The sequence below is a fragment of the Ursus maritimus genome (assembly GCF_017311325.1).
Source record: "Ursus maritimus isolate PB19 chromosome X unlocalized genomic scaffold, ASM1731132v1 scaffold_X1, whole genome shotgun sequence".
NCBI classification, from domain to species: domain Eukaryota; kingdom Metazoa; phylum Chordata; class Mammalia; order Carnivora; family Ursidae; genus Ursus; species Ursus maritimus.
In genome coordinates, this window is record NW_024423319.1 from 45,501,939 (window position 1) to 45,509,055 (window position 7,117).

Below are 7,117 nucleotides of genomic sequence, written 5' to 3' on the forward strand. Positions count from 1 at the left end.
CTGAATTGCTGTATGAGTTCTAGCAATTTTGGGGAGGAGTCTCTTTTGGGTTTTCCACATAAAGTACCATGTCATCTGCAGAGTGAGTTTGACTTCTTCTTTGCCAATTTCAGTGATTTTTATTTCTTTTTGTTGTCTGATTGCTGAGGCTAGGACTTCTAGTACTATGTTGAACAATAGTGGTGAGAGTGGATATCCCTGTGGTGTTCCTGACCTTAAGGGAAAAGCTCTCAGTTTTTCCCCATTGAAAATGATATTCACTGTGGGCTTTTCATAGATGGATTTTATAATATTGAGGTATGTTTCCTCTATCCCTATACTTTGAAGAGTTTTAATCAAGAAAGGATGCTGTATTTTGTCATATGCTTTTTCTGCATCAATTGAGAGGATCATGTTTCTTGTCCCTTCTTTTGTTAATGTGATTTATCATGTTGATTGATTTGCGAATGTTGGACCACCCTTGCATTGCATGAATAAATCCCACTTGGTCGTGGTGAATAATCCTTTTAATGTACTGTTGGATCCAATTGGCTACGATCTTGTTGAGTATTTTGGCATCCATGTTCATCAGGGATACTTGTCTGTAATTGTCTTTTTTGATGGGATCTTTGTCTGGTTTTCAGATCAGGGAAATGCTGGCCTCATAGAATGAGTTGGAAATTTTCCTTCCATTTCTATTTTTTGAAATGGCTTCAGTAAAATAAGTATTATTTCTTCTTTAAATGTTCGGTAGCATTCCCCTGGGAAGCCATCTGGCTCTGGACTCTTGTTTTTTGGGAAGTTTTAGTTTATTGCTTCAATTTCCTTTCTGGTTATTGGTCTGTTCGGATTATCTATTTCTTCCTGTTTCGGCCTTGGTAGTTTATAAGTTTCCAGGAATGCATCCATTTCTTCCTGATTGCCTAGTTTGTTGGCATATAGCTGCTGGTAATAAGTTCTAACAATTGTCTCTATTTCCTTGGTATTGTCTGTATTTTCTTGGTATTGGTCATGATCTCTCCCTTTCATTCATGATTTTACTAATTTGGGTCCTTTGTCTTTTCTTTTGGATAAGTCTGGACAGAGGTTTATTGATCTTATTAATTCTTTCAAAGAACCAGCTTCTAGATTCATTGATCTGTTCTACTGTTCTTCTAGTTTCTATTTCATTGGTTTCTGCTCTAATCTTTATTATTTCTCCTCTCCTGCTTGGTTTAAGCTTTATTTGCTGTTCTTTCTCCAGCTCCTGTAGGCGTATGGTTAGCTTGTGCATTTGGGATTTTTCTTTTTCTTTTCTTTTACTTTTTTTTTTGAGAGAGGCTTGAATGGCTATGTACTTCCCTCTTATGATGGCCTTTGCAGTATCGCACAGGTTTTGAACTGATGTGTTTTCATCTTGATTGGTTTGCATTAATTGTTTAAGTTCTTTAGTTTCCTGGTTGACCCATTCATTCTTAAACAGGAGCTCTTTAACCTCCAAGTGTTTGTGTTCTCTCCAAATTTCCTCTTGTGATTAAATTCCAGTTTCAAAGCATTGTGGTCTGAAAATCTGCAGGGGATAATCTCAATCTTTTTTATTTTATGATATGTTAGTCACCATACAGTTCATCATTAGGTTTTGATGTAGTGTTCCATGATTCATTGTTTGATTATAACACCCAGTGCTCCATGCAATACGTGCCCTCCTTAATACCCATCACTGGGCTAACCCATCCCCGCACCCTCCTCCCCTCTAATACCCTCAGTTTGTTTCCTGGAGTACATAGTCTCTCGTGGTTCATTTCCCCCTCTGTTTACCCCCACTTCATTTTTTCCCTTCCTTCTCCTACCGATCTCCCTGCTATTCCTTATGTTCCACAAATGAGTGAAACCATATGATAATTGTCTTTCTCTGCTTGACTTATTTCGCTTAGCATAATCTCCTCCAGTCCCATCAAGTTGATGCAAATGTTGGGTAATCATTCTTTCTGATGGTTGAGTAATATTCCATTGTTTATATGGACCACATCTTCTTTATCTATTCGTCTGTTGAAAGGCATTGAGACCTTATTTGTGACCCAGTATGTGATCTATTCTGCAGAAAGTTCCATGTGTATTCTGTTGCTTTAAGATAGAATGTTCCATATGTATCTACAAAGTCTATCTGGTCCATTTGTCATTCAAAGCTCTTGTTTCTTTATTGATCTTCTACTTAGATGATCTGTCCATTGCTGTGAGTGGAGTGTTTAGGTCTCCTACTATTAATGTATTATTCTCAGTATGTTTCTTTATCTTGGCTATTAATTAGTTTATACAATTGGCTGCTCCAATGTTGGGGGCATAAATATTTACAATTGTTAGATCTTCTTGTTGGATAGACCTTTAAGTATAATGTAGTGTCCCTCTGCATGTATTACTACAGTCTTTTGTTTAAAATCTAATTTGTCTGATACGAGAATTGCTACCCCAGGTTTCTTTTGAGGTCCCTTAGTGTGGTAAATGGTTCTCCATCCCCTCACTTTCAATCTGGAGGTGTACTTAGGTTCAAAATGAGTCTCTTATAGACAGAATATTGATGGGTCCTGCTTTTTTATCCAGTCTGAAACCCTGTGTCTTTTGATGGGAGCATTCAGCCCATTTACTTTTAGAGTAACTATTGAAAGATATGAATTTAGTGTCATTGTATTACCTGTAAAGTCTCTGTTTCCATAGATTGTCTCTGTTACTTTCTAGTCTATATTACTCTTGGGGTCTCTCTTCACTTACAGTATCCCCCTTAATATTTCTTGCAGGGCTGCCTTGGTGGTCACATATTCTTTTGGTTTCTGCCTGTCCTGGACTCTCCTTATCTCTCCATTCATTCTGAATGACAGCCTTGCTGGATAAAGTATCCTTGCCTGCATGTTCTTCTCATTCAGTACCTTGAATATGTCTTGCCAGCCCTTTCTGGCTTGCCAGGTTTCTGTGGTTAGGTCTGATTTTATTCTGATGTTCCTCCATATGTAAGGAACCTCTTCTCCCTAGCTACTGTCAGGATAATTTCTTTGGCTGTAAGATTTTCAAGCATCTCTATTATATGTCGGGGTGTTAATTTATTTTTATTCATTTTGGGAGGTGTCCTCTCTGTCTTTTGAACATGAATGCTTATTTCCTTCCCCAGATTAAGGAAGTTCTAATCTATGATTTCCTCAAATATACCTTCTAGCCCACCCCTCTCTCCACCCCCTCGGGGATCCCAATAATTCTGACATTGGAATATTTCATGGCATCATGAAATTCTCTAAGCCCTTTGTCATGGGTTACTAGTTGTGTATCTGTTTTCCTCAAATTTGTTCCTTTCCATCAGCTTATCTTCTAGATTACTTATTCTCTCTTCTGCCTCATTGATCTTAGCTGTTAGAGTTTTCAGTTTAGACTGCATCTCATTCATAGCATTTTTAAGTTTGGCTTGATTAGATCTCATTTCTGCCCTTCGAGATTCTATATGGTCACTTACGCGTTTTTCAAGCCTAGCTATTAACTTTATGATTGCTATTCTAAATTCTATTTCTGACATCTTACTTATATCCATATCAATTTTCTCTGTGGCAGAGAACACTTCCTCTGGTTCTTTTTTGTGTAAGTTCCTTCTTCTTGTCATTCTGTCCAGAGAGCGATGGGTGGGTGAATGAACAGAGTCCAAAATATCAACCATGACCCAAGTAAGAAGCACCCAGCAAAATACGGAGTGGTTGGAAGCCACCACAGAAAAACAAAGCCAAAATGAAACACAAGAATAAAATTTTTAAAAGGGGGGGAGGGGAAGAAGGACTATAATCTCACATTGTGGACAAAGCGGGGTGTTCCACTTGTTCCTGGGTAAATTTTGGTCTCTGTGTTAGAAGACGCTACATCCCAAAATTGTGAGGAAAGTAAAACTTTATATATGTAAAATATAAAATTGAATAGAGTGAAAAAAGGACTAAAATGAAGCACATATCTATAAAAAATGTAGATTGAAAAAATACAAGTTAAAAAGCGACTATGAAATATAAGTTGGATATTAAGCATCTAGTTGAAATGAGAGAAAGGTAAAAACAAAAAAAAAAGAAAAATCATTTAAAAAAGAAAAAAGAAAAGGAGAATTTTATCTGAAAAATAAACTTGTCATGAGGCAACACCTGGAGCTCAATATACTATTTTCCCCTGGCTGTGGAAATTTACAGTCTTATGGGATCCATAGGCTGTTGTCCACCTGTTCTTCTAGACTGCCTTCTGGGGGAGGAGACTGCCATGCTGTTTCTCAGGTATCCTTGCCGGTGGAGTTGTCCCACCCCATCAGGGGGATGAGCTCAGTGGAAACTGGTCCTCTGTGTGGCTTTTGTTCCCTGAAGGCTTTCTGTGCCTCTTCAGAGGAGCAGAGCAAAATGGCCGCCCCCAAACCTCTTGCCCAGAGCAGAAAGATCGCGGTCTGCCCTTTTTAATAAACCCTTCGGGACAAACAGTCTCCACTTCTGTATGTGCCAAAAACTGCAGCCTCCCACAGTGCACACCCACTGCAACTCTCTCAGAGGTAGTCCCAGGGGCTCGGGAGTGTCACTGCTCTTCGTGATTCTAAAACCACAAGTGGCCCTGGGCTCCTGCTCACACCTGAAGCTCCTGGATCATGTCTGGGTGCCGTCCTCATGTCCTTTCCAGGCTGCTACCACCCTGCGAGCTTTGCCCAGTTGCAGGCACAGGTCCCAGTTTTTTTCAGGCTGCTCAAGAAAAGAGGACCCCATTCCCTCTGTGACTCCTCAGATCCCGAGACCACAATGCCCTACCTAGAACTCTGCCTTTTCATTTTCAGATCCCCTTTCAGAGAGGGATGTCTCTCACTAGAGCAGGTTTCTAAGGGTTCCGATTTTGCACTCCAGTGTTATATCACTTTCCAGGAGCCAGCTTATGCAGGCTCCCTCCTCCTTCTGTTTATTTTCTGATATCTCCCTGCAGATTCACGACTCCACACATCCCACCTTGCAAAAAGCAGTCATTTTTCTGCTTGTAGAGATCCAGGTATATATTCTTACATCTCAGGCTGATTTCATGGGTGTTCAAAATGGTTTGATAGATGTCCAGCTAAATTCAGGGGACCAGTTGAAACAGGGTCCCCTACTCTTCCATCATCTTGCCTCCCTTCTAGAGCTGCATTCTTGTATTCCTTGACTTGTGATCCATTTTTCCATCATCCAAACCAGCCACATAGCATCTTGCTTCAGTCATCACATTGCCCCTTTCTTCTGTATCAAATCTTCCTCGCCCTTTCTGTTAATAAGGACAATTGTTATTACATTTAGAGCCCACCAGAATAATCTCTCCATCTGAATATCCTTAACTTAATTACATCTGCAAAGTCTCTTTGCCATATAAGACAACATTTAGAGGTTCCAGGGACTGAGACATGGATATCCTTGGAGACTATTATTCAGCTTACTGTAATCTGCCTTCTGACTCCATAAAATTTATATCCATCCTATATGCAAAGTACATTCACCTCATCCCAATATCCCCCAAGGTCTCAACACATTACATTATGAATATAAGTCCAAAATCTCAACTGTAAATCACTTAATCAGAGATGTGAGAAACGGGGTATGATTCTCCCTGGGACAAAACTTCTCTCTCTCAGTGCACCGGTGAACTTGTAAAAAATTACCTCTTCCCAAATTACAGTGGTAGGATAGCAACAGAACAATAATTAGCAAGACATTCCCACTCCAAATGGGAGAAAATGAAGAAAAAAGTTATTGGCTCCAAGCAATTTTGAAATCCAACCAGGCAAACTCCATTAGGCTTGAAGGCCTAGGAAAAATTCTCTGAGGCTGGAGGCTCTAGCCTCTTTTCCCTTTACATCCAAAGCTCTGTCCTCAGAGTCATCCTTCCATTTTTCCTGAAGGATAGTACATGTTGAAGCTGAGTATGTTTATCAGTCTGTTTCTTGCCTGTAGAATTTTGGGAGTCTAACAGCCTTCCTTCATTTGATTCTCTTTCTCTCCCACTCAGTTCAAGTTATGAATCTACTCTGTATATGTCAGGGATTCATTGCATTTGACCAGAGGATCTTTCACAGATCTTTCCTGGATAAACTTGTTTCTGTGACAGGATTCTGCTGAAATGGTTAATGGGGTCCATGAATCACATGTTTAATCTCCTTAAAGAGCCCTCTGTATGAATAAATATTCTGACATTTTCATCCTTTAAAAGCTCTAGCAAAAGGTTGTCAAGCTATACCCATGGCTTTCTCTTTAGAGCATGCTTTTCTGATAATGAATCTCTTAGTTTTATTTTATTTTTTAAAGATTTTATTTATTTGAGAGAGAGCAGAGAGAGAGTGCACAAGCTGGGGGGGGGCAGAAGGAGAGGGAGAAACATGCTTCCCACTGAGAAGGGAGCCCAATGAGGGGCTCGACGTGGGGCTTGTTTTGGAGCTTGATGTGGGGCTCGATGCGGGGCTCAATTCCAGAACCCTGGGATCATGACCTGAGCTGAAGGCAGATGCTTAACCAACTGAGCCACTCAGGCACCCGTGAATCTCTTAGTTTTAGCATCTTTTACAATTTGAATAGGCTGAGAATTTCCCAAATCGTTAAGTCCAGGTTTTTTTTATGTGTGAGAAGACTCTTTTTGCATGCAACGCCACCTCAAAACTTCAAAACTAGAGCTAGAGAGGGAATAGAGAGTCTTTGTGACTGGGATCTATGTATTGCCAATTTCTTCATGTGAACTTGAATCTTCAGCACTGGTTTGAGTTTGAGAGATTTTGTTTTGACTTCCCAGATGAAGAGATAACCATTGCCTTGGACTTCTGGGGGTACTTCTGGGATAGCTGATAGACCATCTTAAATGCCTGTCTTAAAGTCAGGATGATTTCACATGTTAGTTAGATCTGGGGAAAAGCATAACAACCAAAAGAATCTGGAATTTAGGAGTTACTTACCTTTCTCAAATGTCTATCCTATCCCCATACCCTTACAAAGAGCACAGGCACAGGCATCATCTAGATGAGAAATTACACTGACAACATGAGCTACAATTACATGATCTATAACTAAATTACCTCATTTAATCTTTAAAATAACCCCACAGGATTGGTTATATTATATCCCCTTTTTTGCAGATGAGGATTTAGGCACAGAGTGAA